Source organism: Mixophyes fleayi, chromosome 2 (genome assembly GCF_038048845.1).
Source record: "Mixophyes fleayi isolate aMixFle1 chromosome 2, aMixFle1.hap1, whole genome shotgun sequence".
Taxonomy (NCBI): Eukaryota; Metazoa; Chordata; class Amphibia; order Anura; family Limnodynastidae; genus Mixophyes; species Mixophyes fleayi.
The window spans coordinates 247083272-247107759 of NC_134403.1; the positions used below are offsets into that span (position 1 = coordinate 247083272).

Below are 24488 nucleotides of genomic sequence, written 5' to 3' on the forward strand. Positions count from 1 at the left end.
TCATGTGACCGCAAAGGTCACATGGTACACAATGTAGGCGGGCTGCTGTAATGCTCTGATAGTCAGTAGGCAGGAGCTGCATCATTTCTGTCTGTTCCTGGAGTCACTCTTGTGCAAAAAGGTAAGAGGAAAGAGCAATGTGACAGGGAGCTAGCGTGTGTGAGATGGAAGCTGCAGTGCAAGAAGGGGCATGTGTGAAGGTGCTGGGCACAGAGAGGGGCATGTGTGGCTAAAGGTGCTGGATGGGGGGGGCATCTGTGACTAAAGGTGCTGGGCAGAGGGGGCATGTGTGACTAAAGGTGCTGGGCAGAGGGGGGCATGTGTGACTAAAGGTGCTGGGCAGAGGGGGGTATGTGTGACTAAAGGTGCTGGGCAGAGGGTGGCATGTGTGACTTAAGGTGCTGGGCAGAGAGGGGCATGTGTGGCTAAAGGTGCCGGGCAGAGAGGGGACATGTGTGAAGGTGCCGGGCAGAGAGGGGACATGTGTGAAGGTGCCGGGCAGAGAGGGGACATGTGTGAAGGTGCTGGGCAGAGGGGGCATGTGTGAAGGTGCTGGGCAGAGAGGGCATGTGTGAAGGTGCTGGGCAGAGGGGGCATGTGTGAAGCTGCAGGGCAGAGGGGGCATGTGTGAAACTGCAGGGCAGAGAGGGTCATGTGTGACTACAGGTGCTAGATGGGTAGGCATGTGTGACTAAAGGTGCTGGGCAGAGAGGGGGGGCATGTGTCACTAAGGAGCTGGGCAGAAAGGGGCATGTGTGACGATAGGTGCTGGGCAGGGGGGGGGGCATGTGTGGCTAAAGGTGCTGGGCAGAGAGGGGCATGTGTGGCTAAAGGTGCTGGGCATAGAGGGGGGTCATGTGTCACTAAGGAGCTGGGCAGAAAGGGGCATGTGTGACGAAAGGTGCTGGGCGGGGGGGGGCATGTGTGGCTAAAGGTGCTGGGCAGAGAGGGGCATGTGTGGCTAAAGGTGATGGGCAGAGAGGGGGGACATGTGTCACTAAGGAGCTGGGCAGAAAGGGGCATATGTGGCTAAAGGTGCTGGGCAGAGAGGGGGGGCATGTGTCACTAAGGAGCTGGGCAGAAAGGGGCATGTGTGGCTAAAGGTGCTGGGCAGAAAGGGGACATGTTTGAAGGTTCTGGGCAGAGGGGGCATGTGTGAAGGTGCTGGGCAGAGGGGGCATGTGTGAAGCTGCAGGGCAGAGATGGGAATGTATGACTAAATGTGCTGGATGGGGGGGTGGGGGGGGGTAGGTGACTAAAGGTGCTGGGCAGAGAGGGGGGGCATGTGTCACTAAGGAGCTGGGCAGAAAGGGGCATGTGTGACTAAAGGTGCTGGATGGGGGGGGCATGTGTGACTAAAGGTGCTGGATGGGGGGCATGTGTGACTAAAGGTGCTGGATGGGGGGGCATGTGTGACTAAAGGTGCTGGATGGGGGGGCATGTGTGACTAAAGGTGCTGGATGGGGGGGGGCATGTGTGAAGCTGCAGGGCAGAGGGGGCATGTGTGAAGCTGCAGGGCAGAGAGGGGCATGTGTGACTAAAGGTGCTGGGCTTAGAGGGGTTGGGCATGTGTGACTAAAGGTGCTGGGCAGAGAGGGGGAGCATGTGTCACTAAGGAGCTGGGCAGAAAGGGGCATGTGTGACTAAAGGTGCTGGGCAGAGGGGGCATGTGTGAAGCTGCAGGGCAGAGAGGGGCATTTGTGACTAAAGGTGCTGGGCAGAGGGGGCATGTGTGAAGCTGCAGGGCAGAGAGGGGCATTTGTGACTAAAGGTGCTGGGCAGAGGGGGCATGTGTGAAGCTGCAGGGCAGAGGGGGCATGTGTGAAACTGCAGGGCAGAGGGGGCATGTGTGAAACTGCAGGGCAGAGAGGGGCATGTGTGACTACAGGTGCTGGATGGGGGGGGCATGTGTGAAGGTGCTGGACGGGGGGGCATGTGTGACTAAAGGTGCTGGATGGGGGGGGCATCTGTGACTAAAGGTGCTGGGCAGAGGGGGCATGTGTGACTAAAGGTGCTGGGCAGAGGGGGGCATGTGTGACTAAAGGTGCTGGGCAGAGGGGGGTATGTGTGACTAAAGGTGCTGGGCAGAGGGTGGCATGTGTGACTTAAGGTGCTGGGCAGAGAGGGGCATGTGTGGCTAAAGGTGCCGGGCAGAGAGGGGACATGTGTGAAGGTGCCGGGCAGAGAGGGGACATGTGTGAAGGTGCCGGGCAGAGAGGGGACATGTGTGAAGGTGCTGGGCAGAGGGGGCATGTGTGAAGGTGCTGGGCAGAGAGGGCATGTGTGAAGGTGCTGGGCAGAGGGGGCATGTGTGAAGCTGCAGGGCAGAGGGGGCATGTGTGAAACTGCAGGGCAGAGAGGGTCATGTGTGACTACAGGTGCTAGATGGGTAGGCATGTGTGACTAAAGGTGCTGGGCAGAGAGGGGGGGCATGTGTCACTAAGGAGCTGGGCAGAAAGGGGCATGTGTGACGATAGGTGCTGGGCAGGGGGGGGGCATGTGTGGCTAAAGGTGCTGGGCAGAGAGGGGCATGTGTGGCTAAAGGTGCTGGGCATAGAGGGGGGTCATGTGTCACTAAGGAGCTGGGCAGAAAGGGGCATGTGTGACGAAAGGTGCTGGGCGGGGGGGGGCATGTGTGGCTAAAGGTGCTGGGCAGAGAGGGGCATGTGTGGCTAAAGGTGATGGGCAGAGAGGGGGGACATGTGTCACTAAGGAGCTGGGCAGAAAGGGGCATATGTGGCTAAAGGTGCTGGGCAGAGAGGGGGGGCATGTGTCACTAAGGAGCTGGGCAGAAAGGGGCATGTGTGGCTAAAGGTGCTGGGCAGAAAGGGGACATGTTTGAAGGTTCTGGGCAGAGGGGGCATGTGTGAAGGTGCTGGGCAGAGGGGGCATGTGTGAAGCTGCAGGGCAGAGATGGGAATGTATGACTAAATGTGCTGGATGGGGGGGGGTGGGGGGGGTAGGTGACTAAAGGTGCTGGGCAGAGAGGGGGGGCATGTGTCACTAAGGAGCTGGGCAGAAAGGGGCATGTGTGACTAAAGGTGCTGGATGGGGGGGCATGTGTGACTAAAGGTGCTGGATGGGGGGCATGTGTGACTAAAGGTGCTGGATGGGGGGGCATGTGTGACTAAAGGTGCTGGATGGGGGGGGGCATGTGTGAAGCTGCAGGGCAGAGGGGGCATGTGTGAAGCTGCAGGGCAGAGAGGGGCATGTGTGACTAAAGGTGCTGGGCTTAGAGGGGTTGGGCATGTGTGACTAAAGGTGCTGGGCAGAGAGGGGGAGCATGTGTCACTAAGGAGCTGGGCAGAAAGGGGCATGTGTGACTAAAGGTGCTGGGCAGAGGGGGCATGTGTGAAGCTGCAGGGCAGAGAGGGGCATTTGTGACTAAAGGTGCTGGGCAGAGGGGGCATGTGTGAAGCTGCAGGGCAGAGAGGGGCATTTGTGACTAAAGGTGCAGGGCAGAGGGGGCATGTGTGAAGCTGCAGGGCAGAGGGGGCATGTGTGAAGCTGCAGGGCAGAGAGGGGCATTTGTGACTAAAGGTGCTGGGCAGAGGGGGCATGTGTGAAGCTGCAGGGCACAGGGGGCATGTGTGAAGCTGCTGGGCAGAAAGCGGCATGTGTGACTAAAGGTGCTGGGCAGAGGGGGGGGGGGCATGTGTCACTAAGGAGCTGGGCAGAAAGGGGCATGTGTGAGGGGGCATGTGTGAAGCTGCAGGGCAGAGAGGGGCATGTGTGGCTATAGGTGCTGGATGGGGGGGGGCATGTGTGACTAAAGGTGCTGGGCAGAGAGGGGCATGTGTGACTAAAGGTGCTGGGCAGAGAGGGGCATGTGTGACTAAAGGTGCTGGACAGAGAGGGGACATGTGTAAAAGTGCTGGGCAGAGGGGGCATGTGTGAAGCTGCAGGGCAGAGGGGGCATGTGTGAAGCTGCAGGGCAGAGAGGGGCATTTGTGACTAAAGGTGCTGGGCAGAGGGGGCATGTGTGAAGCTGCAGGGCACAGGGGGCATGTGTGAAGCTGCTGGGCAGAGAGCGGCATGTGTGACTAAAGGTGCTGGGCAGAAGGGGGGGGCATGTGTCACTAAGGAGCTGGGCAGAAAGGGGCATGTGTGAGGGGCATGTGTGAAGCTGCTGGGCAGAAAGGGGCATGTGTGACTAAAGGTGCTGGGCAGATGGGGCATGTGTGAAGCTGCAGGGCAGAGGGGGCATGTGTGACTAGAAGGTGCTGTGTAGAGAGGGGCATGTGTGGCTAAAGGTGCTGGGCAGAGAGGGGTGGGCATGTGTCACTAAGGAGCTGGGCAGAAAGGGGCATGTGTGATTAAAGGTGCTGGACACAGAGGGGGCATGTGTGAAGCTGCAGGGCAGAGGGGGGCATGTGTGACTAAATGTGCTGGACGGGGGGGCATGTGTGACTAAAGGTGCTGGGCAGAGAGGGGCATGTGTGACTAAATGTACTAGATGAGAGGGCATGTGTGACTAAAGGTGCTGGGCAGAAAGGGGCATGTGTGACTAAAGGTGCTGGGCAGAGGGGGCATGTGTGACTAAAGGTGCTGGATGGGGGGCATGTGTGACTAAAGGTGCTGGATGGGGGGGCATGTGTGACTAAAGGTGCTGGATTGGGGGGCATGTGTGAAGCTGCAGGGCAGAGGGGGCATGTGTGAAGCTGCAGGGCAGAGAGGGGCAGGTGTGACTAAAGGTGCTGGGCTTAGAGGGGTTGGGCATGTGTGACTAAAGGTGCTGGGCAGAGAGGGGGAGCATGTGTCACTAAGGAGCTGGGCAGAAAGGGGCATGTGTGACTAAAGGTGCTGGGCAGAGAGGGGCATGTGTGACTAAATGTACTAGATGGGAGGGCACGTGTGACTAAAGGTGCTGGGCAGAAAGGGGCATGTGTGACTAAAGGTGCTGGGCAGAGGGGGCATGTGTGACTAAAGGTGCTGGATGGGGGGCATGTGTGACTAAAGGTGCTGGATGGGGGGGCATGTGTGACTAAAGGTGCTGGATGGGGGGGCATGTGTGACTAAAGGTGCTGGATGGGGGGGGCATGTGTGAAGCTGCAGGGCAGAGGGGGCATGTGTGAAGCTGCAGGGCAGAGAGGGGCATGTGTGACTAAAGGTGCTGGGCTTAGAGGGGTTGGGCATGTGTGACTCAAGGTGCTGGGCAGAGAGGGGGAGCATGTGTCACTAAGGAGCTGGGCAGAAAGGGGCATGTGTGACTAAAGGTGCAGGGCAGAGGGGGCATGTGTGAAGCTGCAGGGCAGAGGGGCATGTGTGACTAAAGGTGCTGGTCAGAGGGGGGCATGTGTGGCCAAAGGTGCTGGGCAGAGAGGGGGGGGCATGTGTCACTAAGGAGCTGGGCAGAAAGGGGCATGTGTGACTAAAGGTGCTGGACAGAGAGGGGACATGTGTGAAAGTACTGGGCAGAGGGGGCATGTGTGAAGCTGCAGGGCAGAGAGGGGCATTTGTGACTAAAGGTGCTGGGCAGAGGGGGCATGTGTGAAGCTGCAGGGCACAGGGGGCATGTGTGAAGCTGCTGGGCAGAGAGCGGCATGTGTGACTAAAGGTGCTGGGCAGAGGGGGGGGGGCATGTGTCACTAAGGAGCTGGGCAGAAAGGGGCATGTGTGAGGGGGCATGTGTGAAGCTGCAGGGCAGAGAGGGGCATGTGTGGCTATAGGTGCTGGATGGGGGGGGCATGTGTGACTAAAGGTGCTGGGCAGAGAGGGGCATGTGTGACTAAAGGTGCTGGGCAGAGAGGGGCATGTGTGACTAAAGGTGCTGGGCAGAGAGGGGCATGTGTGACTAAAAGTGCTGGGCAGAGAGGGGGGCATGTGTGACTAAAGGTGCTGGGCAGAGAGGGGCATGTGTGACTAAAGGTGCTGGACAGAGGGGGGGCATGTGTGACAAAGGTTCTAAACAGAGGGGGGGATATGTGAGTAAAGGTGCTGGACAAAGGGGGGGGCATATGTGAGTAAAGGTGCTGGACAGAGGGCGGCATGTGTGACTAAAGGTGCTGAACAAAGGCGGGCCATGTGTGACTAAAGGTGCTGGGCAGAGGGGGGGGGGGCATGTGTGACTAAAGGTGCTGGGCAGAGGGGGGGGCATGTGTGACTAAAGGTGCTGGGCAGAGGGGGGGGGCATGTGTGACTAAAGGTGCTGGGCAGAGGGGGGGGCATGTGTGACTAAAGGTGCTGGGCAGAGGGGGGGGATGTGTGACTAAAGGTGCTGGGCAGAGGGGGGGGCATGTGTGACTAAAGGTGCAGGACAGGGGGGGGCATGTGTGAAGGTGCTGGACAGAGGGGGAGGGCCATGTGTAACTAAAGGTGCTGGCCAGAGGGGGGGGGGCATGTTTGAATGTGCTGGGCAGAGAGGAGGCATGTATGACTTAAGGTGCTGGATAGAGAGGAGGCATGTGTGAAGTTGCAGGGCAGAGGGGTGGCATGTGTGAAGCTGCAGGGCAGAGGGGGGGATGTGTGAAGCTGCAGGACAGAGGGGGGACATGTTTGACTAAAGGTGCTGGACAAAGGGGGGACATGTGTGACTAAAGGTGCTGGACAAAGGGGGGGGGCATATGTGAGTAAAGGTGCTTGGCAGAGGGGGGGGGCATGTATGACTAAAGGTGCTGGATAGAGAGGAGGCATGTGTGAAGTTGCAGGGCATGAAGCTGCAGGGCAGAGGGGTGGCATGTGTGAAGCTGCAGGGCAGAGGGGTGGCATGTGTGAAGCTGCAGGGCAGAGGGGGGCATGTGTGACTAAAGCTGCTGGGCAGAGGGGGGGGCACGTGTGAAGGTGCAGTGCAACAGGGGGGGACTTGTGAAGGTGCAGTGCAACAGGGGGGGACGTGTGAAGGTGCAGTGCAACAGGGGGGGACATGTGATGGTGCAGTGCAATAGGGGGGCACGTGTGAAGGTGTTGGGCGGAGAGGGGGGCACGTTTGAAGGTGTTGGACGGAAAGGGGGGGTGCGTGTGAAGGTGCCGGGCAGAGAGGGGGGCGCGTGTGAAGGTGCTGGGCAGAGGCGGGGGCATGTGTGAGTAAAGCATGTGGTCAGAGGGGGCATGTGATGGAGAAGCCTTTTACCCACACGGCCCCTCCTCAACCATCAATACCCTGAGAATACTCACCATCTTTTCTGTGATATTCCCCATGACAGGTGCTCATTATCTTTTCCCTCACAGACCCCCCTCCACACAATCGTGTTTCACTGCCGCCCACCAGCTTTTCCCTCACATACTGTGCTGCCTCAATCCCGACACCTCTCTTACTTCAAAATGAAAAGAGGCACCTTTTATTTGAGAGGAGTAGGCCTTACCAGCAAGTGAGATAACAATACAAAGACCATTATTGCCATAGATGTTGTTTTTTTTTTAAATTCTGTATCTAGTCACACTTTACTCAAATGATATCGTTACAGGCCATGAGTATAATTGCTTTTGTCACAACACCGTACATAAAAGACTTTTCTCAATTATCTCACAAAAATAACAATCCATCCATTACTACGCACTTTTTTTTAGGTGGCATACTACAGCTTTCTCACTTATCCATAACTTTAAAATGTTGATATTTTTCAGGCATTCATTGCGGGACACCAGGAGCCATTGGAGGATAGTGTTGGGACCCTGCAAAAGGGTAATTTAACATATCCTGGTAGTTCACCGACACTCCTCCTGCTGTATACCCCTCTCCCGTTAGGCCTTCAGTTTAGATTAATTGCCCAGCGTGGCAGGGCATATTTTTTATTACTGGGGTGGTCTCCAAAGTCTGTGACTTTAGTGTCACAGTGTGGATGATTGTGTAACGCTCTGAGCGGGAAATCGGAGGTAACGAGGTGGTGCTTACGCTAATGTCCCCATTCATAGTGCTTGATTCCTCTGCAGTCACTACAGGGGTTCCCAGGCAGTGATTGCAGGAATGGCAGTCACTGCTTCACAGTGCTCTGTAGGACGGCAAGACTGTGCGTGTTAACCTTTCCCACCACAGTGCTGGAAGATGGGTTTAGTTAGTTGATGTGGGCCACAGGAATGGATACCTCTTAGTTGGGGCAGGCTTAATGATTCTTTAAGGGGCCTGGGTCAGGTGGGGGACACTGGGTATATGTAAGCCCCCACTAGGCACTGGACTGGCGGAGGGTGCGTCCTTTTGAACAGCTACCAATGCATTTCTGGAGGGAGATACTTCTTTCCTTTCCCTGCACTCTCTCCAGTGGTCTGTCACTCCACATTGACAGTCACCAGAACAGCAGCCATCTTGGATCACCAGCTCTCCTTTGCTCTGTTGCTCTTACGGTTTTTGCCCTTTTTCTTCCGGTGGATAATTTGTTGGGTAAGGTTTGTAACTTGCCGGACCCGAAGTTTCAGGTTTCCCCAGCAGGTTTCAGTTCTGTTTACTTCTTCCCTCTGAGGATATTGATAAATGAGAAACACCTCCTAAGGTGGGCGCAACTGTAGCGCGGTTGTCCAAGACAACTACCATCCCAAGTCCTAATACAGCCATGCTTAAGGATGGCAACCTTAAGCCATTTTTAGGACAGCAGGAACCACCTTAAAGCCCACTTTGGCCTCTGCTTGAGTGAAAAAGGTTGTGAAATGTTGGTCCCAGCAGCTTACTGAGGGCTTCTCAGCAGGCAATATGTGATCTGAAATGCTCCTGTTGGTGGAGCAGATTCAGAGAGCTACGGAGTATCTAGGAGAGGTGGTCCTGGATAAATGGATTGATTGGGGGATGGATATCTGCCTCTCATTTGGGCTTGTTGGACTCTGTCTTTAGTCCTTGGAAGCTGATATGGAGTCTAAGACTCTTGAGTCCCTTCCGTTTCCTGTGGGTGTCCCGTTTGGGCCGTAGCTAGACAATTTTATTAGTTAGTCGACATGAGGAAAAAGTGCTTTCCTTTCTGCTAATGTACCAAAAGCTAAGGTGCCCAGGTTTCTCTCCTCTTTTTTTCTCTTGTCTGCTAGGCACCCAGTCTGCTAATAAGATATTGGCATGATGGTGTACTGCCCACCCAGGATCGCTAATGTTTGAGCCTGTCTACTCCTCTTCAGGGTTAAACATAAATTGAAAGCCTATCGGGAGAGTGGTATAGAGGGAGTAGAGCTACGGTGAACTTCCAGGACGTCTTAAATTGTCCTCATGACTGGTCCCTACACTATACCCCAATGTCTCTCAGGGCTTTTATATATATATATATATATATATATATATATATATATATATATATATATATATATATATATATATATATATATATATATATATATATATATAATCTCCTATTATTTGTTCTGTGTTTTCTTTCCGATTACTCTTTCAGAAATAAACATTTTTTCTTGTACTACAAAGCAATTTTTGTTACATACTGTCCAGACTGATGCTACTTCTATTTTGCTGTAATGATGTCTTGGTCCCCTACAATTTGTTCAAATAGTCGCTGCAGGATGACCTCTCTACTCTCCATCATTAATTGCTGTCGTCCTACTGAAATCATCTTGTCTTACATTTTAATTATCTTTTCACTACAAAAGTATTTAGTGCTTTCCTATCCGTTTCCACTTATCTATCTATATCTATTATCACAATCTCTGTACATACCAACCCTCTGCTCACGCTGACGCTTTTTTTTATTTGCTTCACCCAGGTTACCTTCGCTCTCAGGAGTACTACCCTTCTTGAATGCTGCCCCTGGAAATCTTGAACAAAATGTCTGTCTGTCAAGTATTGTCTCTAACTGCAGGATCCTGCTGAAAACTCATCTGTTTAAGGAAGAGTTCAAATAGTGCTTGTTACTTACTTCTCCCAGAGCTGCTCTCCAGAGGGTAAAAGGACACGTTCTGGAGCAGACTGTTATAGGCTTTCTTTTTCAAAGTGTCCTTTCATCAAGCGATATTAACGAAGGAGAAAGCAAGAAACCTAATAGAGACAGCTTATTATTTTATTTCTACTCTCGAATTTCATGTTATTATCCCACCTGATAATGCCTGATGAAATTAACCCAAAGAGTGAGTTATGTTGTCGCTTGTTATGATGAGGACCAGCAAGTAGAATATATTACCTGATCTTGTAAATGGACGTTATCAGACATTTGTGTGTGCCGTTACATATTACAGACAGCTGAACTTTGTAATATACAAAACCTACTGAAAGCATCTTTTTTTGTATATTTGAGAGGTAAAGGTTGTAATAAACTTGTTATTTCTTTCACCATTAAAATTACTACATCTTTATTATTGTTTTGCCTGCTACACTTTCTCAAAAACATCAACATTTTTAGTATATTAAGTCTGTACTTTACATGTAATTGCTATACCAACCAAAGTTGCCCCCCCAGCAATGGAGGACCCAGGAGGGGTGACTGATCCAGGCAGGTGGCCGGACCAGCACACTCATGGGGGTATATTTATTAAACTGCAGTTTTGAAAGAGTGTAGATGTTGCCTATAGCAACCAATCAGATTCTAGTTATTTAGTACATTCTACAAAATGACAGCTAGAATCTGGTTGCTATAGGCAACATCTCCACTTTTTCAACCCTGCAGTTTAGTAAATATACCCCATTGTCTTGCACTGTGTGTCATCTAATTATTTAAATAAAATTTTTAGTGCTGATACCATGCCATAAGCCTCTCTGTGAAAATGGGGAACAATAATTCACAATGTACAGTAACTTACACACACAGGACCATTGGCCACAACTTGGACAGAAACACTGCTTTTTATGTAGCACATTTTCTTTTTACCCCCTTCATCACACTGCCATGCTGCTTTTTCCCTCCATCACATTGTGCCTTGCTGAATTTCCACCCCTTCATGATTTTAAATGCCATAAATACACCCCAACACAATCATTGACCATGATACCTTGAAAAAGACCTGCAATCAAGATTGAAACATATTGGTGAGAGGTGTTTGAAACTTACACAGAGATTCCTTCCACTGTCAATGGTTTATTCAGCACATTTTTTAAAAATTTCTGGGATCCATTTGGGAATTATGTCTTCTATATTGATTCTTATATGTGAATATATCCTTCTGTTAAGGTAATTGCACTTGCAACATCTGAAGGAGATCTGTATGTGTATTCGTGGATTATATTAACCAGTTTATGATTGAAGGAAAATGCACTATAAGTGCATCTTTTTCTCCTTTTTTCTTTCATGCAAACATGTTTATTAGAGCTGCAAATGATTAAGCCTTCATCGTTTGATTATTTCACTACAAGAATTGTGTGAAGGATAGAGAACATATAATTACTATTTGCCATTCCGACTGTTCAGTTTTACAAAACTGCTTTACCAATTGCAGTGCTGCCAGCCTAGACAGGAACCAGCAAATATTGGAGAACCATAAAGCATGGGTTTACCCTAATTTCACTATTATCAGGACTTGCCTTCCTGGGCTGGTGGCACTATAGCAGGGGTTCCCCCTGCCATAATGGCAACCAACCCCAGAGTGGTCAGCACTGGGCTGCGATCCCTAGGGAACACGCACCCCTCAGATACCCATCCCTTTGCTGAAAGCACTATGGCCCATCCCACACCCCTGGGTGGTGTGTGTGTGAGGTAATATTAAAAGTATAACAAAGTATTTTGTACCTGGTGTACTACAGGTCCCAGGAACCCAGGCTGCCAATAAGTATCTGGGCATGCTGGTGTGTGTAGTAATATCACAAGCATAATCCATGGTTGCAAGCCCATGCTGCGATCTTTAATGTCCCAAGGAAACAAAACACAGATAAGTGTAAACATGATTTCCCCTGGTTATAGTCCCCACTTTTCCATGGCACCTACATTGTCTCTCACTCTCTAGTGCCTTAATGACATTTGCTTCTGCTACACGGTTGTCTTCCAGAAGCCAGGTGCAAGAACCTACTATAATGCATCCAAGGGCCAGGGTGTAGAAAATGAATATTTTATTTTGTGAATTTATTTTTGGATGATGTGTGTTTTTAATACTTGTTTGATAATGCACAAAACCAAATCTGCTTTTTATCTAATAGACTATAAAAGTGACATTTATACAAGATAGCCACCTACTTTTAATGTAAGTAATTGTTGCAATCATATTGCTTGTAGTTTAAAGCATTCTCATTAGTATGCAGTGTAGGACAAACATACATAAAACAAATTTTACCTCTTTATATTGAGAAAGTTTACATTTTTAGAGCTCTTCCCATTCTTAAGGTCACAATCTCTTTTAAAAATACCACAATAGTAATTTCCCTCTATGGGCCATATAATGAGATGAACGTTGCAGGTGTATCTTGGAGGATGGTTCAAACTTGTATTAGATGACGTAGACATCAAGATCTGCTTCTTCAGAGCTGCCAGCAAAGACTTAGACTACACCCCATGGTGGCGCATGCCTTACGTCTGAATTTCTGCACACGCTAGGGTATAACGCACAAGTATATGCAGGTAAATGCCACCATTGCACATTTCTTGCCGGTGTCTGCTCCTTTCACACCTCCAGAAGTTGGATGCTGCAGTAAGTGTTCTTGTGCTCCAAGGTGCACAGAACAGGGTTGTGTTCACGTCCATATGTCCCCCTTCTGGACCTGTAGAGTGATTTTGCGTACGACACACACAAAATCAGCAGATACAGGTCTTGATGAATCTTTTAAAATCATAAGTATTTCAATATGAATGTAATTATGTGAGGGGTGGTATCATTCACATCTCTAGTAAGCAGACAGCTGTTTTTCGGATTCTGAGCAGCATTCCGCTCCAAGGGTTGCAACGAACACAAATGCTTCCAGGACCAAAACTTCATTTTATATGAACGCAGATAATTCCATTCAAATAACCTACTATATACAAATTCCTATAAAACACTTATACATCTTCAGTGACACATTTTAAATGTATAGCTGCATTCAACCCCCTTCATTCATTCAATCCATTCAATAATATATACTAATCATCTGCATCCAGATTCAAACCACCTTCCATTCAAAACTCCATTATAACATTTTTCCAGCTAGCCAGGGCCTTCCCAGGCCCCATGTACAGACCTCCATGGAACTAAGCTTGCAGTCTCCATCAGCCAAGTCACCTTACCTTGGTAGCAGGGCAGGAAAAAGGTACTTTCTTCCTTGTGTTACAGTATCAAAAACCTTTCTTCTGGTTGGAGTTTACCTTTCCACAGGAAGTAGATCACAGCATTCATATGCTAATTCTGACCAGCTGCTCAAGACTTACACAAACATTCACAGACCTTCTGTTTCTAGTGAGGGGAGGAAATTTGCGCCTATACACCTTCTAATTTAATTATGGCTATATTAGAAAATGGAATATCCCGACACATAATGCTTCCAATTTCCACCATCAATGCATCACATTTTAGCTGATTACTTGAAGTCATGTTCCAAGCTACCAAATTCCATCTTGATTCCATATCTCGTGAACAGCAATTCCTCAGCTGTACAGGGAGGTTAAAGAAAAAGCAATTCAGTCCCTAGAAAATGCCATTAAATCAAACTATCCCCTTAACTATGCATATGTGGGCAAGCGGAAATGGTCAAACTAAAGACTACATGACCGTGACAAACCAATGGGTAAGTGGATCACCATCAATGCTATTATTCTTCTCCTCATACTTCCAGCAAAGCAGTGCTAGGACACAATGCCAGGTCATTCACGGGCTAGCTCATCTTTGTATTGCTGTTTTCACAAATAAACCTATCGGTGCTGGAAGAACTGAGGGATAAGCCATTTTGCTATCACATTCCTAAGACTCTCCTTACTGGCATTAACAGAGTGAACATTGTGTGTGCATTATGACTTGGTGAATTTCAAACACATGCTATGTTTTGCACACACAATAAACATGATGGTGCATCATTTCATATATAAATGTGAGGTCAGTGCAGGAGTTGCTGTCCTTGGCCTCTAAAATGTTTGGGCATTTTCAACATTCAGAGACTGCATGTAGAATATTGCATCAGCTTCAAAAAAAATATCATCTGCCTTGCAACCAACTGAAGCAAGAGGAAGTATTACAGTGGAATTCCACACTTAATATGCTCCAATGACTAGAGCAGTGTTTCCCAAACCCAGCCCCCAGGGACCCCTAATAATGCATGTTTTCTAGGTCACAATTAAAAAATTTGTACCACCTGTGGATCTTTCAAAATGTGTCACTCAGTAATTAATACACCTGTGCTCCAGCAAAGAGATTGAAAACAAGCATTGTGAGGAGTCACTGCGGACAAGGTTTGAAAAATTGGACTAGAGGAACAGCAACTAGCTATCACCACCTACACATCAAGCCAAGAAATAGAGAGAGGGAGACATGTTACTTTACTCCAGAACACTGGATAATCCTTTCTGTTACGCAAGCACTCAAACCATTTGAAATGGTAACAAATTAAGTTAGTTCAGTCACTGCCAGTCTGAATCAAGGTATACCCTAATTAAACAACTGGGAAAAACAGCTGGAGAAGTTGATGGAGGAGATAAAAATTAGCAATTATGCCAAGTATGTAGGCCTTGTAGATCAAGTTCTTTTCTCACTTTGCCAGAACCCAAGCGTTAGCAGCATCTTGAAATTGGATGACTACATTTTGAAAACCCTGCTTGATCCCAGGTTTAAGTCATATGTAATATCTTTCTTTTCAATTTACACAAATCTTCAGATGCAAACTGCTCCTTGTGAGCCAGCTGTCTACTCAAGTCACACATGACACGTGCTTTAGCTTCTCCTGCAAATACGACTGCCAGAAAAAAAACTTACCTTTTCTATACAGCACAGCACACCAATGTCAAAGTTTACTACGACATCTGGTCAGGCTTAAAATAAATGCCCAAATATATTGATACCTCTACCATGTTTCTGTTTTTACACCTTGTAATAGTAAAATGGTGGAGGGTTACTTTAAGGATAATGTACAAATTAGCATCTCAGACAGTCCATTTGAATTCTGGGATGGAAACAAGGCAATTGCAAGCCCCTTGTACAAACTAGCTACAGTGTACTTAAGCTGGCCACCATCCACTGGGTACTCAAAGAGTGTTTAGCACAGCCTGGAACATTGCGAGTGATCGTCAGAAGAGACTACTTCCTAAAAATGTTTATAAACTGGTGTTCACCAAAATGAACTACATATTGTTACAATACCATTGTAAAGCTAGATTCCAGTAGGAATGAACTAATATTGTGTGATGATGATGATCTTGACATCGGTGTAAAATCCCTATCTACTCTCCAGTTAAGCAACCAACAACCAATATGTTCTCTTATGTGGCCCAAAAGTTGCATTACCTGTCGCTGAAGTGATTGGTTTGTTAAACTATGGGTGGGAGGGAGCGTAGGCCCAAGGACAATTCCATTTTGTGCTATTTTACATCATGGCCTTGGTCTATCATCTTGTTTTAAATGCTATGCAGTCGACAGCTAGGCATTCATTTGGTCGATATTCAGGTGTCCACAGTATTAGATCAACAATTCAAATGTCGAAAGTATTATAGGGTTTTGGATAGTGATACTATTATCAACCTAATACTGTCTACATTTTAACTGTTTAACTGTTGACCTAATAATACTGTCAATGTCATTAAAAACTTTCCAATCCTGTCTATATTAGGGTGTCTACCATATAAATGTCAATTATGTAACTGTCGAACATATGTATCACATCCGTGTGGGAGGGCAAAAGGACAATTCTGCACTCTTGCACTATTTTACATTATGGTCTTGGTATATCATCTTGTTTAAAAGGTCTACTAATGCACAGTAATGTTGTCACTGTCCATCTAATGAGCTCTCATTACTGCCATTACTATTCCTCTTCAATGTGTCATACATGCTGCCTAATGGTTACTTACTTGGTGTATCTTCTTTTCTAAAAGAAAAAGTTAATTGACCTAGACATCTGATAAGGATTTTTTTAAAATACCCATCTATTCTTCAGATCAACTGAATGATTTTACCCATTTTAAATCACAATTTTTAATTCAACCCAAAAACAAAAACAAAAAACACATTAGATTTAGAACAAAAACAACGTTGCTTTGAAACCAAAATTCTGGGGTCTGTGCAGATCTCTAAAATTAATACTGAAAGGCATAAAGAAGTATGAGAAAATTATATATATATGATTTTTTTTTATCAACCAAAATAATTAATTTTGTAATTACATGTCCCCATAATGTTAAAGTGTTTTATAAGTAAACAAGCTTAGTTTAAGAGAATATATGCCAGCAATAGTATCCAGTGATGAAGGGTGGGTAGGTCATCAAGGAAAACATAAGAATGTGGGCAAGTGTTTCTGGAGAAATGTACTTTGCAGTGCTAGTTGTTTTTCTACCATCTTTATATTGCTGTGATTCATATGCTGCTTTTATTTGGCTAGGCGAAAAGAGGTGACGAAATGCACCATTACCACACAATTGCATATTTTTGGCCAAAAGATTACTAAGACTGCAACCATGTCAAGGTAGACTTTTGCAACAGCTCCTTAACCTATCCAACCGAACATTCTTTATCTTCTAATATTCTATTTCTTTTTTTTATTCAATCTTTGCTAAATTTCATCATAGCTTTTACCAAAACATATCTTACCTTATTTAAATCTGTTCAGTACCACTACATCTTCCTAACTAGCCCACATATTCTAATAGTGTCCTACACAATACAGTATTTTATCTTTGAGTAGCCTGATTTGATCTTATTGGCTGTTTTAATAATCTAATATTTTATTCTGTTTAGTTCAATCTATTTAAATTTGTCTTTCTGATGTATCCTAGTATTTACTAACATTACACTTATGTATAAGTGTGTCTACTTCAGTTGCTGCTTTTTTTATCATTTTTTTTTCTAGTTTACGACGTGCCATATTTTACTATATTATATTGTCTACCCTATATAGTGGCTTTACATTGTTCCTGATATGAATGTGTATTTATGAAATAAAAGAGCCATTAATTTAATCGTTTGGCCAAAAATACATACAAAAAAAATCTACAAAAAGTCCTTGCAATCACCATACTAGCTAGATATTGCGTCGGACTATTTATTTTGAACACATTACACTCAGTATCCCTAGAATGTATTTATCCTTATGTTGTGACTTTCACATTTATATCCTATTCCTAAGAATAAATTTCTGGTGAATTAATTTTTGATTGGATTTCCTGAAATATTTTGTTATGTTGTTGTAATTAGGTGTTACTCTAGAGTAGGCAAAAGAAAAATGAAATAGCTGAGGCAGGTTACAGAGATAAATCACCATGAAGGTTTTTACGTTTCCTTTGCTAATCCCAATGGTGTTCAGCTCTTACCCCCCCCAACAAGAAACAAAATAGAACAAATTGATTCAACACAAGTTCCTACAGAATCTGAGGGGCGTACAAGTGATTTGAGGGTCACATTCAACTCACAGTCTGCAGGTTGGACATCCATGCTCTAGCATAGAGGTGAAATTCTTGTGGGGTCCAAAATCTGCTTTCTAGGACTGTAGATATGCAAAACATGCTATTGGGAACCACATTTTTTTTTAACCACCATTACTCTGGAATACAGTGCTTTCAGTTCTTATTGACAATCGGAAAATGTTAAAACGCTTTCCATGCACGAGGAAACAGTTCGCTTTTTAATTTAACCTCTCTGAAAATTGTTTGCCATTTTTCCAAGTGACAATACACACAGCCCTTTGAAGAAATGCTTTACCCCTAAATTATTCAGATCATGATACTAGGAAATTCTAAAAAGAGACAGCCTCATCTACAGAGGAGCAATTTCATTTTATTTAATGCTGGGTAGTTGACTGTTTTCACTTACAGAGAATCCCTTAGAAAGACCAGTCTCCCACTTAACTTCATGCTCATATGGCTTTTTTTGGTACAGACAACTTCATAATTTATTATTTACCACACAAATCCCCATTATTAGTTATTTACAGCTGAAATACCCCATCAGTAGTTCTTTAACTGTAAAATGTAAATCAGTAATATGTTACAGTACAGAACATTCACATTGCTGCTATTTGCTGGTTCTCTACCACAGCCGCTTAGTCTCTGTGTATCAGTCTTTTCTTACAAACACTTCCTGCACAGCATTGTTTCACATAATGTGTGCTCTTCATGGGATTCTAATTGAGCAAGATCAATAACAATGTAGAAAGTTAAAGAATGCACTCTTCTGTAGGGATGTGCACCGACCACTTTTGGTGTCTCGTGTTTTCGATTCGGATTTGCTTGAGGTTTTGGATTCGGCTTTAATTTGAAAAAAACATAAAAAAAAAGTGTTAAAAACAAGTTTTTTGGTTTATTTTCACTCCTACGCTATTATTAACCTCAATAACATTCAATAACAATCATTTCTACTAATTCCCAGTCTATTCTGAACACCTCACAATATTGTTTTTAGTCCAAAACGTTTCACCGAGGTAGCTTTCTGGACTGCATAGTGCAGTGGTCCCGGTACACAATTTGGTACCGGGGCCACAATACCTCCGCCTTCAAATGGTCTGAATTCCACTGCACAGCTACCTGCTCCTACATCCTCTGCAGCATATACAGGGTGTAGTTCGAGCGTGTCAATACCTCTTGTTTTTGACGATGACAGGTCATTTTCATTAATTTATGATTTGGCAGCAACAGTCAATGTTGTTTAATATCTGATACACCTCTATCTGGACTGCACAGTGGAGTGGCCCCGGTACCCAATTTGGTACCGGGGCCACAATACTTCCTCCAACTTTCAAGTGAAGTGTTTATAATTTATAAAAACTACAGTAGCTCAAGCACGTCAATACCTCTTGTTTTAGACGACCATGGTACAGAGCATTCATCATTGAGATCACATCAAGTATGTGAAAGACAGACAGGGTCGAAGTGTTATTTGTTGACTTTGTTAACAAAAAAACTGTCCCTGTTGCAAATATTCGTGCAATGAAGAGTGACTTTTTTATTTAAAGGTTCAAGCTTTCAAGTGTAGTGTTTATAACTTATAAACACTACAGTAGTTCTAGCACATCAATACCTCTTGTTTTTGATTATGACAGGGCATTTTACTTTTGATTTAATTTGTTGAATTTGTTTTACTTTGTGCTCATGGCAAACGACTGTTGAATGGTCACATAATGGCAAAAAAAGAGTTGCAAGATGGAATTGTCCTTGGACCCTCCCACCCACCCTTATGTTGTTGAAATAGGACATGCACACTTTAACAAGCCAATCATTTCAGCGACAGGGCCTACCAAACAACTGTGGCTGAAATGATTGGTTTGTTTGGGCCCCCACACCAAAAAAGCTATTCATCTCTCCCTGTACAAACTAAACAGGCTCTACTGAGGCAAGATGTCGTCCTCATCCTCAACCTCTGATTCCTCTCCCCCTACAGTGTGTACTTCCTCCTCATCACACATTATCAATTCGTCCCCGCTGGACTCCACAACCACAGATCCCTCTGTACTATCTGGAGGGCAGTGCTGTACTTCATTGAGGAATTGATTATTCATTTTTATAAACATCATTTTTTCAAACGTTGTGAGGAAGCAACCTCCTTCGCCGCTCACTGACCAGGTTCCCCGCTGCACTAAAAACTCTTTCCGAGTACACACTGGAGGGGAGACAACTCAGGTAAAATAGAGCCAGTTTGTACAGGGGCTTCCAAACTGCCTTTTTTTGCTGCCAGTAACAATATGGACTGTCTGACATGTCTATTTGGATGGTGTCAGCAAAATAATCCTCCACCATTTTTTCTATTGTGACAGCATCCAATGTAGCAACAGTAGACTTGTCTGCAATGGTTGGCAGGTCCTTCAGTCCGGACCAGATGTTATCAGCATCCCCACCAGCGGCTCTTTTAGGAAAAAAACTGAGCTTTTTCCTCGCAGCCACAGATGTGGAAGAAAATGAAGGTGGAGCTGTTGGCATGTCACGGCCCTCTTCAGAGGACAATCTCCTGACCAGCAGGTCTTTGCACCGCTGTAGACTTGTGTCCGCCGGAAACAGAGACACAACATACGCTTTAAACCGAGGATCGAGAACGGTGGCCAGAATGTATTCCTCGGACTTTAAAATAGTGACCACCCTCGGATCCTGGCAAAGCGTACGAAGGGCTTCATCCACAAGAGCTACATGCTTGGTGGAATCGCTATGGTTTACCAGCTCCTCCCTCACTTTCTCCAGCTGCTTCTGCAACAGCCTGATCAGGGGAATCACCTGACTCAAGCTGGCAGTGTCGGAACTGACTTCTCGTGTGGCAAGTTCAAACGGCTAGAGAACCTTGCACAACACGGAAATCAGTCTCCACTGCGCTTGACTCAGGCGCATCCCCACTCCTTTGCCTATGTCGTAGGTGGCGGTGTAGACCTGAATGGCCTTTTGCTGCTCCTCCATTCTCTGCAGCATATAGAGGGTGGAGTTCCAGCGCATCACAACCTCTTGTTTGAGGTTATGGCAGGGCAGGTTCAGGCTTTTTTGATGTGCCTCTAATCTGCGGTAGGCACTGGCAGAATGCCGAAAGTGTCCAGCAATTTTGCGGGCCACCACAAGCATCTCCTGCACACTCCTGTCACTCTTGAGGTAATGCTGCACCACCAAATTAACGGTGTGGGTAAAACAATGGGACGTGCTGGAAATTACCCATATTTAATGCCCGCACAATGTTACTGGCATTGTCCGACACCACAAATCCCCATGAGAGTCTAAGTGGGGTAAGCCACTGGGAGATAATTTCCCTCAGTTTCTCCAATATGTTGTCAGCGTTGTGCCTCTTATTAAAGCCTGTAATACACAATGTTGCCTGCCTTGGCACGAGCAGACGTTGTGTAGATGCTGCTACTGATGCAGCTGCTGCGGAAGGGGATGCATCTACCCAGTGGGCTGTCACAGTCATATAGTCCTTTGTTTGCCCAGAACCACTTGTCCACATGTCCATGGTTAAGTGGACAGTGGGTACAACCGCATTTTTAAGAGCACTGAGGACACTTGCTCGTACTTCTCTGTACTTTGGTATCGCCTGCCTAGTGAAGTGGAATCTCGACGGGATTTGGTACCGGGGACACAATACCTCCATCAACCCTCTAAATCCCACTCCACTGATGGTGGACACCGGGCGCACATCTAACACCAACATAGCAGTTACAGCCGCAGTTATACGCTTTGCAATAGGGCGACTACTATTGTATTTTGTAGTCATGGCAAACGACTGTTGGACGGTCAATTGTTTTTTTGAAAGACGTAGCGGTCTTACGACTTCCCCTCTGGGAAGATGACCGACTAACAGCAGCAACAGCAGCAGTGGCAGTAGTAGGCATACCGCTGCAGGATTCCTCGGATGAATCCCGTATAGAAGAGGACTCAGTCTGGCTGGTGACATGGCCTGCAGTACTAAATCTGATGGAGATCGTGGAGGAAGTTGACGAGGAGGGTGTTGCTGGTGGGTATCCAACAGGACCAAGGGATTTAGGTGTCCCTGTACTGATGACGGTCCTAGCCCCAGTTCCTGAACTAACCACTGAACTATGAAGGTTATTCAGGTGACGTATAAGGGAGGACGTCCCTAGGTGGGCAAGATCCTTACCCCTGCTTATTTGAGCTTTACATAAGCTACATATGGCCATACATTGGTTGTCCGGATTTGGATAAAAATAACTCCAGACCGAAGAGGTGTTCCTCCACAGCGCCAGCTACATCAATAGCCTCCTCCCGGTGTACAACATTGACACCTTGATTATCCATATCTGGATCTACACTGTGGGTGATCCTTCCAACATATGCAGAGGGTGTGCTGCAAATGCTGTGATGGGAACAGTGATGGGAAGGTCAGGCTTCACAACCACCAACACCCTTGGACTCGCCATGGGGATTTGTGATGTCATCTGTTTAGAAGGCAGAGTTCTTTTCTGTTTTGTTGTTGTTGCAGACAGCATAACTCTCTTAAATTTTTTGTGGGGGGGGGGGGGGGGGAGGAGGAGGGCTTAGATCCTTGGGTGAAGCTGGACCACTAGTCATGAACACGGGCCAGGGCCTAAGCCGTTCCTTGCCACTACGTGTCGTAAATGGCATACTGCCAACTTTACATTTCTCCTCAGACGATTTTAAGTTTCTCTTTTTGAGAACTTGGGCTTTTTGGATTTTACATGCCCTGTACTAGGAGATTGCCAGACGACGTTGATGGCATTTCATCGTCTATGTCATGACTAGTGGCAGCAGCTTCAGCATTAGGAGGAAGTGGGTCTTGATCTTTCCCTACTTTATCCTCCAAATTTTTGTTTTCCATTATATGTAGCACAAGAGAGCGTACCCCTAAGCCAAACACACTCGGCAAAGCCTTTAAAAATTATATGCGGCACAGGAGAGTACCACTGGACTTATACTGCAGAATCAGTGAACTTTGTAATATTGCAGTACCACTGGACTTATACTGCAGGATTGTTTTTGGATATTTTTTTAACCCAGCGGCACCACTGAACTCAGAAGGACAGAGCACAGGACACAGCACCACTGAACTCAGCACAGCACGAGCTATAGCAGGACAGAGGCCCACCCAACACAACCTCCCTCTACCCTGATCAATGCCCGAGTGAAGATGGCGGCGGCTAGCGGGGAATTTATAGAATACGAGTATCACGAGATCCGACAGCGGGATTATGACTCAGAGCCTCGGTTTCAGTTTTGCAATTGGCAGGAATACCCGGCTCTGTCTCGGATCGGCAACGTTCGGGTGGGCTCGGATTTCAGATATCCGAGCCCGCTCATCTCTACTATTATGTCTACTTGACATTAAGCAGTACCAAGTAAGTATTGCAGTTAATTCACCACTGTGCCTGATTATCCCATATGCTATAACTGTGTCAGGAGAACACAATGTAAAAATGTTGTGCACTTATCCACACCCCACTTTACATAATTCTCTAAAGAAGCCCATCAAGTGACATCACCGAGCCACATATCCCCCAGGAGACTATCTAATTCTGGCTGTGTATAGAGAAGGTGGTATGTAATAGAGGCTGTGGTGGACAATACAGTACTCTCAGCTGCATTCCTCATTTGTCTGCATGTGGTGCTACATTATACTCCCATGCTGTATGACGACTCCATTGACATGGGATGTGAGGTCAGCTTGACGAATGTCACATGGTGTCATTAAGCACTTCCCCTCAACCATGCTCCTATCTGGGAGTCAATTATATATATTCTGTTAGACCCTGTAGTTGGTGGTACAGTGGTGACAGCTGTGCACTCACTGAGCAGTATTAGGAAATTTAAAATGGGGGCAGAAAGTAGACCCAGGACAATGAGCCTGGAGCACAGGCACTGTGTAAATATACTGAAATAGCATTTTTACAACCTGTGTAAAGTACATTACTTAATACCATTTAAAATTGCTTTGTAAGATTTTTGTTCAATTAGAGGGACATGTTTTTTTTTCCCCAGAGACATTACACTGTACAATGCTTACAAGGTGTTTTTCCACCGAACACCATAGTGGTCAATGAATATCTTCTACTTATCCTATGGTTTTACACACCTTCACTTTGCATCAGAGTCACAAATGTTGGGAGCTGCATTCTGATCCACAAGTCTTCAGGAACTTCTTGAAATAGTATTTGTCATGTACCATCATCATTTATATAGTGCCAGCAAATTGCATAGCTATTTACAATTGAGAACAAACAGTAATAAACAATACTGGGCAAGCAAACAATCTGTAGTTCAATGGGAGTCAGATGCAGTTAAATCTACATATTGCATATTGGGCCAGCCAGAATGCAAGAGGTAAAAAAGGGATTGGTATGCTATGTAATCATGTCACACAGCAATGTTGGTCTGGGGTCAGAGGGTTGTTTTCTGTAAACTGTGCAGAAAGTGGTAAAAGGACAACCTAGTTAAGTTAAGAGTGGTTGAGGAATATTACAAGCTTCTGTTTGTCTGAAAAGGTGCGCTTGTAGAGAACACTTCTAGACCAGCAAAAAATCTGATTATGCAAAGGAGGGAATTGCAGAGTGAGTACAGCTCAGAACAGTTAGGCGGTATGCTATTACAACGACCAAAGTACTTGGAGAGCCAAGGGGATATATGAACCTAGGTCTCTATTACTAGCCAAAGATCACCATGTTTGTCATTGATTAAAGCTTGGCCAATTATGCAAACCACCAGATGGATTAAGGCATTCAACAAAAATACTGCATACCTTCCAATATTTTGTGTTCTAGACTTGCAAGACTAAGACACAAAAAAGCACTGCCCACTTTTTTGCCAGCTCAGCCCCATTTTGAGGTCAGCAAAACAGAGAAATTAGGAGGGTATGCTACTACAACAACCAGTAAACAAAAAAAACAAAAAAAACAACAGATTTAAACTGGGCCTCTGATTACTGTCCATATCCCGCTCCACTACTGAGCCATCTGGTGCTTTTATTAGTTGAAGATACTATCCATTACTTCAACCAATCTCTTGCATACTTCCCCATCATTTAAAATTGCAAATTTGTGAAACAAACTCCGAACCGTTTGCGGTCTGAAGTGATGGAAAAGGGTGGTATATGAACAGATA

The 24488-nt window shown here is 46.2% G+C and overlaps 1 long non-coding RNA gene across 1 annotated transcript; it reads left to right on the forward strand.

Moving 5' to 3' along the window:
* Positions 1-21: 21 nt before the first annotated feature.
* Positions 22-10212, forward strand: LOC142140341 (uncharacterized). Its single transcript, XR_012688421.1, has 2 exons — positions 22-121; positions 9627-10212. It is a non-coding gene; the product is annotated as an uncharacterized LOC142140341 (long non-coding RNA).
* The last annotated feature ends 14276 nt before the right edge of the window (positions 10213-24488 follow it).